The sequence below is a fragment of the Lynx canadensis genome, chromosome B3, assembly GCF_007474595.2.
Source record: "Lynx canadensis isolate LIC74 chromosome B3, mLynCan4.pri.v2, whole genome shotgun sequence".
Taxonomy (NCBI): Eukaryota; Metazoa; Chordata; class Mammalia; order Carnivora; family Felidae; genus Lynx; species Lynx canadensis.
In genome coordinates this window covers 56,061,774-56,077,235 of record NC_044308.2, presented here as the reverse complement: position 1 = coordinate 56,077,235, position 15,462 = coordinate 56,061,774, and positions in this window count along the sequence as shown.

Genomic DNA, 15,462 nt, shown 5'->3' with positions numbered 1-15,462 from the left:
AAATCAGCCTGAATTCCAATCTTTATAATAGATGAACTGAGGACTTACTTTTGCCCTCATCAAGCAGAACTGATATTGTCATTAAAGTTTAGTAGCTGTACACTTCACAGAGAGTGGGGTCTATTTGCTCTCTGTTTTGGTTAGGGAAATCACATCAGGTTTACATTTTCTTGTTAGTTTTGAATTTACTTCCTTGTTAAGGGCCAGTCAATACATTGGGGTCTATTAACATCTTTTCATCAAAGGCAAAGCCTTGGTTGCTAGACCTGGTAACTCTGCTGTTAGAATGGGCCCATTAATTTGTTACCCTACAGTGAATACAAGGCCAGCCCTACTTTTGGTGGTGAAAGGATTTGAATATAAATCCATTGACATAAAGAGAAGCACGAAGTGACACTTGGAATTCTGATGAAGCCAAGAGTTGCTCGTAACGTGCACAAAGCCACAGTTTCATTCTGCATCCCTGAGGAAAGACAGGGTAAAAACATGTGAAACAACCTCATCAGCCATCCAGAGACCTCAGTTACTAATTTGCTGTATCAAGTCATTTTACTTAACTAGACTCCAGTGATTCCATCTGAAAAGGAACTATTTTAGATCATCCGTAAGTTCTTTTCCTGTGCTGACCTCCTATGACTTCACAAGACACACTTTCTATATTCAACCACTATATTCTATAAACTGAGTACAATTTATAAAGCCAAGATTGAGCCTCCCTCATTATTTATTTATTTACTGTACAAGTACCAAGTTAATTTTATACCAGGACATTCTACCAGTAAGGTTACAGAGATAAATCCTTGCCTGAAGTGGATGCTCATAGCTAAGAGAAAAGGGCATGTACATAAAGCTGTGATGCAGAAAGAGTGACAAACACCACGGGCAAAGTACAGGATATATTGCCAATTCAGAAAAAAGGGAATCAGGAAAGACTTCATGAAGGAGGTATTTTATCTAGACTTTGAAAAGTTGGGTGACTTAGGCATGCAGAGACTCGCATCGTGTGAAGGAGTATAAAACAGCTTTTTATGATTTCAGCATTTCTAAAAGTATACGACATGATCACCAATTAGGCAACCATTCACTTGATCATATTCAATTCAACCTACCAACTCTAAATTGTGCACTAGTTATATATAGGATTTCAGTAAAATCTATGGGACATGCAAAATAATAGCTTTGCTTCTACCTTCAATAAATGTGATCTCCCTGGGGAGATAAGAAAGAATAGTGCATAAAAGAATACTTAGGAGAAGAATATAAGATAGGATCTGTGTAATTTCCAAAAATAATGGCAAAAATAAGAACCAATGACTTCAAAGAAAAGGGAAGTTGGAGGAGGTTGAAGTAATTAGAAATGACTTTATAAAGGAGGATAATCTTGAGCAGAGTCTGAGAACAGCAATTGGTATGAAAAGGGAAGATAATACATTTCAGAGAGTGCTAATTGATGGAAAAAAGCTCATGGGTGTTTGAAAAGCTTGTTATTTTCTAAGATAAAGTAAAAGATTAGAAATGAAGGTTCTGTCCATTTTGTTTGGTTCAGCTATCTTCAGCATTGGTGAGTCTACCTCCCAAGCTGCTGGGACCAAAAACATTTGAGAAAATATCATTGTAAGGACACAGCAAAGAGTCACTGCACAGTGCTGAAGAAATCAAAGACAAGATGATAAAAATAAAAACTCCTGAAATTAGAGATTCTCTCCAATCAAGAAAGTATGGGTAACTCTCTCCCCTAAAGAAACTATAATACTTGACAAAAAAAATCAGATACCACCATTAAGTGCTCTGAAAATAAACCAAAGGCATACAATATATTAAGAAGTATTTATTCTTGAAAAATACTGAATTTCAGTTAGTATTAATATATGTCTTTAGTGTTCTTGTCAGTGGCTTCTTCCATGTCGCAGTCCTGTTAGCTCATGATAAACCATCAGCCTTGCTACTCATACAGTAGAATGCTCACCTATATTGGAGCATTGACAGTTAAAATGGTCAACTTAATAGCAAGCCAATAGGGACTCCACTATGGATTCCCAGAGGCTCCACTAGCCTGAGGTTGCAGTCCTGCCTGGGCCAAGCTATGCACTAGAATGTCATAAAAGGGCAATGTGCAGGAAAGACTGGTACAGACTCAAGCCATTCAGACATTCCTGATTGGTGGAACACACACACATAGAAGAGAGCCTGGAAGGAAGAAAAAGGGAGGATGAACTTGAGAATGGCCTGAAATTTAAATGTACTCCCCAGCCTATACCCACATCCATTAGCAGAGAGTGGAAGCCTTATTGGCTCAAGGTGTTTGAGCATAACTTCTGACCTGTCTTTACCTGAACACTAAATGATGCAGACAAAGGGATGATACCTAGGAAGCTGGCCTAAAAATAAATACAAAACAAATGAAAACATTGAATAGGGACAGCAACAGCTATAACTTGCAGGGGAGACAGGGTTCACAAATTTAGATTACTACAGTAGATTATGTAAACTGTATTCATCAAAAATTCCAAAACATGTAAAGAAACAAGGAAGTTTGACCAATATTCAGGGGGGAAAAGGCAGTCAATAAGAACTTCCCTGATTTTGTTGTCTAAACAACAAAAGAAATGCATGATGACAACAGCTCAACAAATAGAGAATTTCAACGAAAAGATAGAAATTATAAAAGGGGACCAAAAGGGAACTCTAGAGTCAAAAATTACAAAATACGAATTAAAAAATTTCACTAGAGACCTCAAGAGCAGATTTGAGATGGAAGAAGGAAAAAAAAATGTGAACTTGAAGATAAATCAATAGAGATTACCCAGTCTGAAAAAGAGAGAAAAATATACTGAAGAAAAATGAACAGAGCCTCAGAGACCTGTAGAATAGCATCAAGCATACCATCATACATGTAACTACTATATCAGAGGACAGGAGAGAGCAAAAGGGGAGTGTTATGGATTGAATTGTGTCTTCCAAAAAGTCCTAACTCCCACCACCTGTGATGTGATGTTATGTGAAACGAAGGAGTTTGAAGATACAGTTAAGATGAAGTCATTATGGTGGGCCTTAATGCATTATGACTGGCACTCTTATAAAAAGGGGAAATTTGGACACAGAGAAAGACTTGCACAGAAGGAAGACAATGTGGTGACACAAAAGCCCGTTGCTACCAGAAGATAGGAGAGAGTCATGGAACAATTTCTCTCTCACGTCTCTAAGAAGGAACCAACTCTGCTAACAGTTTGATTTCAGACTTCTAGCCTCCAGAATTGAGAGACAATACATTTCTGTTGTTTAAACCACCCAGTTTGTGGCATGTCGTTAAAGTAGCCCAGGAAACTAATACAGAACATAAAAAAATATTTGAAGAAATGATTTGGCAGTTTCCCCGAATTTAATAAAAATATTAATCTATAGGTCTAAAAAGATCCATGAATCTCATTTAGAAAAATCAAAATGATCCACATATAGACACATTTTAGATTGTTGATAATCAAAGGAAAAGAGAAAAATTTTAAAGCAGTAAGAGAGAAAGGACTCATCACATATCGGGGAATGATTAACAGCTGATTTATCATCAGAAACAGTAGAATCCAGGAAGTTAGTGGACTGACACCTAAAACTGAAAGAAAAAAATTCCTGCCAATCATATTTTCTTTCTCCAGGAAAAGCATTCTGCAAAAATGAAGGTGAAATAAAGATACTTCTAGATAAACAAAGACTAAAAGAATTAGTTACTAAAAGATATGCCTCACAATAAATACTAAAGAAAGTCAAACAGACTGAAAGGAATGATAGCAGACAGTAACAAAAATCTGAAGAACTGACAAGTACAGAAGATGTTAAATGTGGGCAAATATGAAAGATTCTATAAATGTATTTTTCACTTTTTTCTAATTTCTTTTACATAGGTAATATTGTAAAATCAATAATTAAAACATTATGTTGTTGGGTCTATAACATATACAGATGTGAAATATAAGACAAAATAGCACAAAATAACACAAAAGAGGACTATATTGGAATGAAGTTTCTATAGTTTACCAGAACTAAGTTGGTATTTTTCTGGAGTATATTGTGATGAGTTAAGAGGCATGTTATAATCCCTGGAGCAACCACTAAGAAAAAGTATATATAACAACAAAGTAATTAAAATAGTACACCAAAAATATATTTCGTTAAAAGAAGAAAGCAAGGGGAAAATAGAGGAAGAAAGGGACATGCAACAAATAGAAAACAAATAGCAAAATGACAAGTGTAAATGCAATCATATTAATAATTACAGTAATTCTGAGTAGACTAAACACCTCACTCAAAAGGCAGAGATAATCAGACTGATAAAAAAGGAAGTATATGCTGTATACAAGAGGCATACTTTCAGTTTGAAGAGAAATAGTTGAAAGTAAAGGATAGAAAAAATACACCATGCAAATGCTAACAGTAACAAAGCTTGAGTGGCTATATTAATAGCAGATAAAACAGACTCTAAGACAAGAAATATTACTAGAGACAAAGAGGAGCATACATAGATGCAAAGGTCCTTATCAAAAGTACTTGAATTCCACAAAACATAAAATAAAAAAAGATTTACAATCATGTCTAAGTTATCCCAGGAAAGTATGTTTAGTTAACATTCAAAAATAGATTAACATGCTACCTCATATTAGTAGACTGAAGGATAAAAACTACATGATGATTTCACTAGATGCAGAAAAGTCATTGACATAATCCAACACTTACTGATAATAAAAACTCTAAATAAACTAGGAATAGAAGAAAATGTCCTCAATATGATCAATGACATTTATGAAAATCTCTAGCTAACCTTATACCTCACACTGAAAGGCTAAATGTTTTCCTCCCTAAAATCAGGACCAAGTCAAAGATAGTCATTCATGATACTTCCATTCAACATTGTACTACATGCTGTATCTAGCCAAGAATAAAACATTCTAGAATGAATAAATGAGCTTGACAAGATCACAGGATACAAAGCCAATATATAAAAATCAATTTTATGTATATACCAGTAAAGATAAAACTGAATAATTTCATTTGCAAAAGCATAACAATAATAAAATCAACTATGAATAAATGTAACAAAAGAAGTACTAGGTTTATACAGTAAAAACTACATGGAGTTGCTGAGAAATTTAAAGAAGATATAAATAGATGGAGAAATATTTTATGTCTATGGATTTGAAGACAATATTTTTATGATACCAATTCTTCCCAAATTGATCTATAGATTTAATGAAGTCCCTTTCAAAATCCCAGAAGGCCTCATTTGTTTTCTTGTAATAAGTCCCAAATGCTTTTTTAAAAAATATATAATTTATCGTCAAGTTAGTTAACATACAGTGTATACAGTGAGCTCTTGGCTTGGGGGGTAGATTGCCATAACTCATTGCTTACATACAACACCCAGTGCTTATCCCAGCAAGTGCACTCCTCAATGCCCAACACCCATTTTCCCCTTTCCCCTGTCCCCCATCAACCTTCAGTTTGTTCTCTGTATTTAAGAGTCTCCTATGGTTTTCCTCCCTCCCTGTTTGAAACTATTTTTTCCCCTTCCCTTCCTCCATGGTTTTCTGTTAAGTTTCTCAAGTTCCACATATGAGTGGAAACATATGATACCTGTCTTTCTCTGACTGACTTATTTCATAATACCCTCCCATTCCTTCCACGGTGTTGCGAAATACTTTTTTTAATAGAAATTGATAAATGACTTCTAAAATTCAAAGGATCTAAGTTCTAAAATTCAAAAAGAATGGCCAAATAATATTAAAAAAAGAACAAAGTTAGAGCACTGATACTGCCTTATTTGAGGTATTTTATAAAGCTACAATAATCAATATAGTGTAATATTGGCATAAAAGTAGACAACTCAGTGGGACAATGTAGAGAGTCCACACACATGAACAACTGTTTTTCAACAATATCAAGGTAATTCAAAAGAGAAGACATAGTCTTTTTAACAATCAGTACTTGGACAATTTGGTATCCATTTGCAAATAATAATAATAATAATAATAATAATAATAATAAAGTAAATTTGGATCCTTACATCACACCATTCTAAGTTTTTTTAATGTTTATTTATTTTTGAGACAGAGACAGAGCATGAATGGGGGAGGGGCAGATAGAGAGGGAGACACAGAATCGGAAGCAGGCTCCAGGCTCTGAGCCATCAGCCCAGAGCCCAACGCGGGGCTTGAACTCACAGACCGCGAGATCATGACCTGAGCTGAAGTTGGATGCTTAACTGACTGAGCCACCCAGACGCCCCACATCACACCATTCTAAAAACCTAACTCAAAATGCATCATAGACCTAAATGGAAGAACTCAAACCATAAAACTTCTAGAAGAAAACATAGAAACTTTCCACGATCTTAGATTAATCAATATCTTCTGAGATTCAACACTAAAAGCAAGATCCATAAAAAAAGATAAATTGTATTCATTAAAATTAATGATTTTTGTGTTTCAAAGGACACCTTTAAGAAAATGAAAAGCCAAGGCAAGGACTAGGGGGAAAATTGCAAATTATACATTTGATAAGAATTGTATAGACCTATCAAAATCGACACACGTATGGCCTGTAAGCACATGAGACAGTGCTCAATATCATTAATCATTCAGAAAATACAAATTTAAATCACAATGAATTACACACTAGAATGACTATAATAAAAACGATAGACAATGCCAAGTGTTGGAAAGGAAGTGGAAAAACATAAACCCTCATGGTTACTAGTAGGAATGAGAAATGATACAACCATTTTGGAAACAATTTGGCAGTTTCCTAAAAGCTTAAATGTAAAGTTTCCATAAAATCAAGAAATCTTAGTAGATTTAGTAATCTAAGAGAAATTAAAACATATATCCAAACAGAAACTTGAGAATATTTATAGCATTACTCCTAATAGCCAACAATTGGAAGCTATACAAGTGTCCATCAGCTGGTGAATATGTAATCACGGTGTGGCATATCCATGTAATGAAATATGATTCAAAAGCCACAGAATGAACTACTTATATTTGTTACAAGCATGAGTGAACCTCAAAAACTTTAAGAGACAGATGCCAGATGCAAAAGACTACATAATGTACGATTTCATTTAGTTCATCTTTTCAGAAAGGGAAAATTTCTAAATAGCAGATCAGTGATTGCCTCAGCTAAGGGTAGGAGCAAGAACTGATTATAAATGAGCTCAAAAAATATTGCTAGGTGATATAAGTGTTCTAAAACTGAGTGGTGATGATGGTTGCTCCACTTTATAAATTTACTAAAAATAATTGAATCACAAAGTCTTGAAGACCATTAAAGAAGAAAAAAATTTGAAGAATTAGGGAAATAAATAAGGATTACATAATGGGAATTAGAGAAGAGAGATTAAAAATGATTACATAAATATGGATTACAAATATAGGCATATAGATAGTTTTATAATGAGGAATCCCAGAAGATAAAACACCCAGTAGCGTTGATTAATTATGTCCCTTCCATCTGAAATGCCTTCCTCCATACACCCAATCCTCTCCAATACTGCCCCTTCTCTAGTCATCTCCAAAGCTCTCCCTGAATTTTTTGGTCAGATGACCATATTTTTAGCTCCCACAGCACTTTATTTATTGATTTCTTCTGACTGTATTCATTCTCTACTTTGTATTAAAATTATGTCTTTGTGTGCCTTATCTTTTCATCCGTCTGTTCCTCTTGAGGACATTATGAAAACATTAAATAAGTTTTACTTATTTTGGTATTCCCCATAGGTTCTAGCACCATAATGGTATTTGGAATGCTTAACCAACATTCATAGAATTAATAACAGTATCATATTTGCATGTCATTTACCATCATAAAGATCCACACAGTGTGCACCCTTCCCAACCAATGATGACTCTTTGACCAATGTCCTTGTGGCAGTAGGTAGGGAATTTCCTTCTTTCTTCACCCTCCTTGGCAAAGAAAATAATTGACAGGTAGAAGCTTCTCAATTTTGTAAATATAAATCCATGAACAACATCTCCTTTGTCATACCTCCTTTGAGAAGTTCTGACCACCATCTTAATTATGAATTCAGAGAAGCCAGACCCTACCTCTCTGCATCTCCAAACCATCTCTTTTGTGCTCATTTGTAAGCTTTGGCATTCATTTGTTCATAGGCCATTAGTTTGTTTACCTTGTACATAATGCTGTTCAAGCCCTCCTGGACTATAGTAAAAATACAAAACACAAGTATCAGCCTGCCTGTGTTTGTATAAGCTTTCCCTCCATCTCTTTGAGAGAAGAAACTCCCTCCCTTGGATGCAGGAATGAGAAGAGAGGGTGGTGTTGAGGGCTTTGGTGTCCAGTCCCACTTCTGGCATGGAACTGTGGGAACTTAGGCAATTACTTAAAATCTAAGCCTCTATTTCTTCATTTGTGATATGAAAATAGTACAGGATATTAATGTAGATCCCCAACCCCTTATCTGCAATTTCAAATTCCAGAAATCTCTCAAAACAGAGCTTTTTAAATAATTCATTTGATGTCAAAACCTGACCTGATCTGAACTTGGTTGGCTGAAAAACCTTACTTGAACCAATGAGAGGCTATTTATAGTCTTCGTTTAATCCCACTTAATGAGAATATTCATATTTTGGCTGAATAAATACAAATGTATTTGATTACAGGATGTTATCCCAGATGCTATTGGAAATGTTTTGTAATTTATGATACATGGATTGCCTTTCTGAAATCTGAACAATTCTGAATCTGGGAGACATCTATAAGGATTTTAGATAAAAGATGTGGGACCTGTTCTACTTCATACATTTTGGAGGGAGAAATTAAATGAGACAACAAGTAGTGTATTATGTATTGCTCTCTTCTTTTTCTTTTTTCCTGCCTCCATCATTGTAAAATTCCATAAAAGTAGCAATGGAAATACAAAATAGATTTTATCCAGTGCAAACCAGGAAGTGAGCAAAATTTGTCTTCATCCCTCCACTTCCCTTTGAGACCCTCTCCCCGCCCCCCGTTTCTTGACCATCAACCCTGTCACTACTCATATTTTTTCTCAGTTTTCAATTTATAAAGTTTAAATATTTTTAAAAATATCTCAAAGCCCCCAGTGAAATACTCTAATGTGTAATAAAAGAAGTAGCTTATTAAACCATGGCTTCAATCCTTTATAGTCACTTCCTCAGCACATGACTTTGGCTTGGTCATGTAATATCACAGAGTCCCAGTTACCTCATCATCAAAATTGAGATAATGTCTGACACCTGACAAAGGCAGATGGCTGGATGAAGTGATCTTTTGAGGTCACTTCCAGCTCTAAAATCTGTGAGTTTCTGGGTTCACAGGAGACATAGGACATTCCCAAATCTTTAGTTGTGAGTGTTTGGGTTTCCACCTGCTCTGCTAACCTCATGATGCACCCAACTCAGGCCACACTGAGTAAGAGAGAGATCTAAAGACTTTGGGAACATCTTCTACCTCTTGTGAACCCAGAAGTTTACAGATTTTGGAGCCAGAAGTGACCTCAAAAGAGTTCCCTTCTTGCCAGCAGTCATGAATGGAAAGGGTATGAAGTAGTTTATGGGGAAGAGGAAGAGAAAATGAGGGGGTAAAGCTAGAGTGCGTTCACGTGAACAGAGTGTGCCTTAGGCCAGTCTACATGTTAATGAATTGCAAAATGTGCTTGCATCAAGGACTCAGAGCCCAAGTCAAGCTCCCACATGTGCAGGGACAAGGAAAGAGCATGTGCCTGGGGCTTTCCAAATTGAAGGAAAGCACAGAGGCCTTCTCAAGAGCTTTTATGGCAGGTCATTTTGCTTTCATACTAAATGGGTGCCTGTTTGAGATCAGACACCTGGCTCAAATCTAGACTGCACCATTTACAACTGTATGACTTTGAGCAAGTCATTTAACCTTCCTGAATCTGAGTTTCCACATCTGAAAAGTGATGGTGATAAATACCTCCCCCAGGGCTTATGTATGGAAACTGCTTCATACAGTGCCTGTGACATGCTAGTATGCATAAAGCCTAGTGCTCTAGTACTGACAAAAACTTGAGCTCTGCTAGAGAATGGAGGATGTTTTTGTTTGAGAAAAGAACAAAATCAGGGAAAAGAAAAAAAACAGGCCTCCCCTTTTCCTTTTAGGAAAATATCAGCTTCCACCTACCCTGTAGGATGACATCATTGTTGGAAGCTGAAACTTGCTGTTTGGAATTATTCTGCCACCAATATTTATAGTGGCTATGGTATGGCATGGAAGAAATCACTAAGAAAAACATAACCAACTAAGAAATCTACAAAAATTGTAAATAGGTGGTGTGTAGAAGTGGAAATCCACATGGCTAACAATCATATGAAAAATGTTCAATTTCACTAATAGAGAGAAATCCTAATTAAACAAATAATGTGATATTATCTAACCTCCATTCAATTTTTAAAATTTAAAAAACAGGCCAGTTCCAATTTTGATGAGAACATAGGTATATCCAAATTTTCATACTGCTGGTAGGAATGTAACTTAGAGACCAAAGTGGCAATATCTCGTAAAACTTATGCTCATGCCCTGTAAACTAACATTGTCTCCTTTAGAGAAAGTATCTCAGTTATGGCCATGTTGGTCTCTTTAGCAATGTTTATAACAGTGTGCAGTTAGAAACCACTCGAATGCCCATCATTCAGAGAAAGCATAACTAAATTATAGTGGAATCAAATTATGTGATATTATTAAATAGCAGTAAAATGATCTAATGTCAAATGGCAATGCAAGTTTGCCAGGGAGAAGGATCTTTACAAATTAAAACTTACAAAACAATTCTTTGTATCACTTATAAATAGAACAAGAATCTGACCTATATGACATTAATTGTACTGGTTCTTCTGCGGATAAAATATTTGAGGCTAAGGAGGAAAACACATGGGAGCTCTTTGTCTGTAATTTTATATTTCCTAAACAATGACATCTCAAGTAGCTATGACAAAAGTTAACACTTCCTCATTTCAGGTTACAAGAATATAAGTTGTTTGTTATGTGTCCTCAGTACTTTTTTTGTGTTTTTGTTTTATCAAATTAAAAGATACCACCACCACCAGCAAAAAGGCACTGAATTTACGGATTCTGTGCCCAGAGCAAGTTGCTTCATCATAAGAATTAGGGTATATACTTCATCTACTTGCAGACATTAAGTGATATAACATACGTAAAAGTGCTTTTTAAACTGCAGAGCAATGTGTCCTCTTCATTAGTAATGCTGTCATCACCATTACCAGTTCTTCACTAATACTCACTAAGTGCAATCTCAGTTTTCAAACTGTGCTCCACGGAACTCCAGAGAACGTCATGGAATCCAAAGGCATCTGTGTCGCCTCTTAGGCACTATTTATAGGGTAAACAGGAATGCAGAGTTTCAGGCCTCCTCATGACCTATTTCAATTTGAAAAAGCTTCCATTTTTACCTCTTTTCATGTTGGGCTTCCAAATAAGTCTTCCTTTAAATAAAAATTATATAGCTTTTCATAAGTATACATCGTTAATCATCATGTGGAGGTGTAAGAAATGTATATTATTTTTTAAAATTAAATTAAATTAAATCTGATTTGATTCGGTAACTTCATTCCACCTGGCAGATAAGAAATTCAGTGTCTGTTAGTGGCTCTCCCTTCTACCTTGCCCTTTATCCCACAGGATCATGGAAGGTTCTATGGGTCTTATGCAAGGCAGGACATTTTGAGGGAACCCTCTGGCCTACAGTACATGTGGTCATTTCTGATATGCTTTTCATACAAACTGATATGAACCCTGAAGTGGCTCAGTGGATCCTGAACGACCTGGAGAACAGGACATCTACAGTGACTGCAGACCATGTATTTGAGTCTAGCCACCTGAGGGGACCATGCAGCAATTTGCCTCAGAGGACCAGACACCACTGCAAGACACCTTGTAGGTTCCAAGAGGTCCCTGATACTTGAGGACTCCCCTAAACACATTTTCCTTGTAGCAGGATCAATTACCTCCACTTTTACAAAAGCACAGAAGCTGGCCACCTTCTTGGAATAGAGGAGAGGGATGCAACAAGGGAAATATACACACGCATTAATACTTTAGTAAATTAATGAATCAATACTTTAATAAAAATTACCTCATGGTAGATGTTTTTACCAAGATTTGAAAATTGCTGACCCGGAGCAGTATTTCTCTGTGGTTTTATTCTTCTTTTTTTTGTTTTTCTTTTTGGTTCAAATCCTCTTTTTTTAATATCAAGAAATTTCAGAGCCCTTTGCTGCCTACCCTATCTCCCCTCCAATGCCCCAGCAGTCACTTACGGTGTCTTTTTTTTTTCAGTATATGAAATTTATTGTCAAATTGGTTTCCATACAACACCCAGTGCTCATCCCAAAAGGTGCCCTCCTCAATACCTATCACCCACCCTCCCCCTCCCTCCCACCCCCCATCAACCCTCAGTTTGTTCTCAGTTTTTAAGAGTCTCTTATGCTTTGGCTCTCTCCCACTCTAACCTCTTTTTTTTCCTTCCCCTCCCCCATGGGTTTCTGTTAAGTTTCTCAGGATCCACACAAGAGTGAAAACATATGGTATCTGTCTTTCTCTGTATGGCTTATTTCACTTAGCATCACACTCTCCAGTTCCATCCACGTTGCTACAAAGGGACATATTTCATTCTTTCTCATTGCCACGTAGTACTCCATTGTGTATATAAACCACAATTTCTTTATCCATTCATCAGTTGATGGACATTTAGGCTCTTTCCATAATTTGGCTATTGTTGAGAATGCTGCTATAAACATTGGGGTACAAGTGCCCCTATGCATCAGTACTCCTGTATCCCCTGGGTAAATTCCTAGCAGTGCTATTGCTGGGTCATAGGGTAGGTCTATTTGACTGTGTACCCATAAAGCCTTATGGCTGGCTCCATGCTGCATGCCCCGTTACCTCCCATAGGGCCCTTATGCCCCTGGATCAGGCTTTAGATATCATCTTCAAGTGAGATAATATGTAAGTTGGGGGGTGGTGTACTGACTGGGTTAAAATAAGGAGTTCAGACTTGAACTTAAATTGTGATCATTACCAGTCAAACTGCTTGTAGTGAATTCTATAATGATACATTTGTTGTAAATCCTATAATTACCTTGTGAACAGTGCCATTACATGGATTGTTTTGTGTGTTCAGTGTTTTGTTGTCATTGTTTTGTTTAGATGTAAACATTTAAATATTCAATGATTGGTGAAATTTCATCTTGGCTTTTCTCCATTTTTTAGTATATGTTGGGCTGAAAAAAAAAAAGAAAATAAGTTACCACTTGACTCCTGAGAGTTCCCTAAGGCTCTGCACATCCTAAGGATTAGACCTCTAATTTAATCATTTCCTCTTTTTTCAGGGATCCACTGGTCAGCCCCAGTGCCTCACAACCCTGTGGTTACAGCCCTGGCCTCATCTGGTCATCTTCACCCCACCAGTAAAGGCATACTCAGTTTACTTCTGAGTCCAGGAGGCTGTCCCTTGATGGAAGATAAATTGGGGTGCTCTATAGTTCTTCCCATACTGCACAGTCCCCATGATTAAGCAGTGGCCGAAAGACCCAGCAAGGACCAACCTAATGTTTTAGTTGGTGGAAGAGGTCTGGGGAGCAGTGGTGATGTAGTGGTCTGATGCTATGGGAAAGGCTCAATGTTACACTACTCTGAAAGGAGTCGTCGAGGTGCAGACGCTTCTGTGCTCTACCAAATATACATCTAGGTCTGGAGAGTTTTTGACTCCATGAACAGATCCAAAAGCTGATATAAATATTGGACCATGTACAATCCAAAATGGTACAAAACAACAAACTTCATCTGAACTCCTTCCCATGCCCCCTCCCCTCTTGCCTGTGTGCTAGCTATGCCTCACACCTTTATCTTGCACATTCACCATGACTTTTTTCTTTTAATTGACAGAGTCATAAGTTCATTTCTCATGGACAATCACTCTTTAGCCCACTTATTAAAATATATTTGAGCCCAATATTAAGAGCGTAGCTATACTCACTCTGTAACTGGAATAGAAAAAAAAATTCTGAGCCCAATTTGGATGAAAGCACTTGAAAATAAAACAAAGGATATTTTCAGAGGTTAATGTCCCTAGAATTTATACAAGTGGTGGCCACGGCCACTGACCTTGAGAATGCCAATTACAGATGCTCTGCTGTCTGATTAGAGAATTCTCAAGTTCAGAGCAGTACATTAAGTCAAAGTGTAGGTCTTTGAATTTTGATTAATGAATCTGATTAACCATTTACAATTACAGAGTGGTTTAAAAGCATCCCAGAACCATCACTGATCTTTAATCTGGGTTTAAGAAAGCCAAATATCTAATGCTGAGAACTATTTTGTGGCCGGGATGGTTTCCTGAAAAAGCATTGCAGAAAATATTCTGTTAAATAGTTTCACTTAACAGCTGTGGTTAGGCGTATTTAGAGTTCCATAGACCTCAATGGATAATGTTCACAGGACCACAAATATTAAAGTTTTGTAAGATCATTTTTTGTTAAGGAATAGGAAATTGCCCAAATGTTGGTTAAATTATGAAAATTGGGCCTCTGAGATTGCACAAGTGTGTGTGTGTGTGTGCGTGTGTGTGTATGTGTGTGTGCATGCACGTGCACATGTATGCATGTGCATGCGTGTGTGCGTGTATATATATACATCCTTTAGTTTATCCTTACCAGGAACTTACAAAAAATATGATTTGTTCTTCTAGCAAAAAGTCCTTGAAAAACAAAACCTATTATTTTCCGGTTGGAGCTAAATTTCCTATCCAATATTTAGTTCAAGGTATTATAGAAACAGAAGCCAAATTACACATTGTCATCGGTTTAGAACAGCATCACTTTGACACTAGATGAGGTTGAAAATTTCAGTTTAAGAAACCCCTCCTTGATCACGTGGCAGTATGTGTTTCTGAAAGTAAAGACCATGGGGTTATTGTACTAACAATAATCTCAGGATTAGATGTCATCTCCAGGGAATGACTAAACACAAAATTTTCTCTTTTTTCCCCCCTATTTTAAAGTTTATTTACTTATTTTGAAAGGGGGAGAGAAAAACTGGGGGGGGGGGGGGGGGGGGGGCCAAAGAGAAGGAGAGAGAGAATCCCAAGCAGGCTCTATGCTGTCAGTGTGGGTTCTGAAGCAGGGTTCGAACTCACGAACTGTGAGATTATGACCAAAGCCAAAATCCAGAGTTGGAGGCTTAATTTACTGAGACACCCAGGCTCAGATCCAAAATTTTATTGAAACATATCTGTGATAGTGGCTAGTTTCCTCTGACCTGATGTATATTAAATGAGATTTATAGGTCATTTTTAATTTTTAAAAGACATTTTAAGCCTTGATTACTTTAGAAATAAATTATTTGTGTACTATTATTTTTGCTACATTTAGAACTTAGTATTGTGACAAAGCATACAAAAAAGCA